Source organism: Macaca nemestrina, chromosome 17 (genome assembly GCF_043159975.1).
Source record: "Macaca nemestrina isolate mMacNem1 chromosome 17, mMacNem.hap1, whole genome shotgun sequence".
Taxonomy (NCBI): Eukaryota; Metazoa; Chordata; class Mammalia; order Primates; family Cercopithecidae; genus Macaca; species Macaca nemestrina.
Window position 1 is genome coordinate 50,877,024 of NC_092141.1, and position 478 is coordinate 50,877,501.

Sequence of the window (478 nt, forward strand, 5' to 3'; positions counted from 1 at the left end):
TGCTGGACTCTACGTGGGCAAAAGACTCCTTGGAGGGGGTGGGGCAGCTGGAGTTTGGACTCTCGACTTCAGACCCCAGAAGTTATATCCTAGGGGTAACAGGGGCAAAAACCAATCAACACCACGAACTTTCGAATTCTTTTCCTAAGAAAAAGATTTGGTAGCTTCCTGAGCCCTTGGTCACAGGGCCAGGTATTTGCTACTGGGCGGGGTTGTGGAGGGAGATGGGACAGAGGGAAAACATCAGTTTCAAGATGGTGGACCGAACACACAGTGCAGTCTATCTCCTCTATACCAAATGCATAGAAATAATAGACGTGAGAGAAACAGAACAAACAAACACTATACACAGTTCCATTTGAAAGCAAGAAAGGGGGCTCTCAGTAGACTAGAAACAACAGGATTCTGGAAAAGACAGAGAACAGATGGCAGATTATACGGATGAAACTCGAGAGTAGGGTATATATATGTGGGAGAG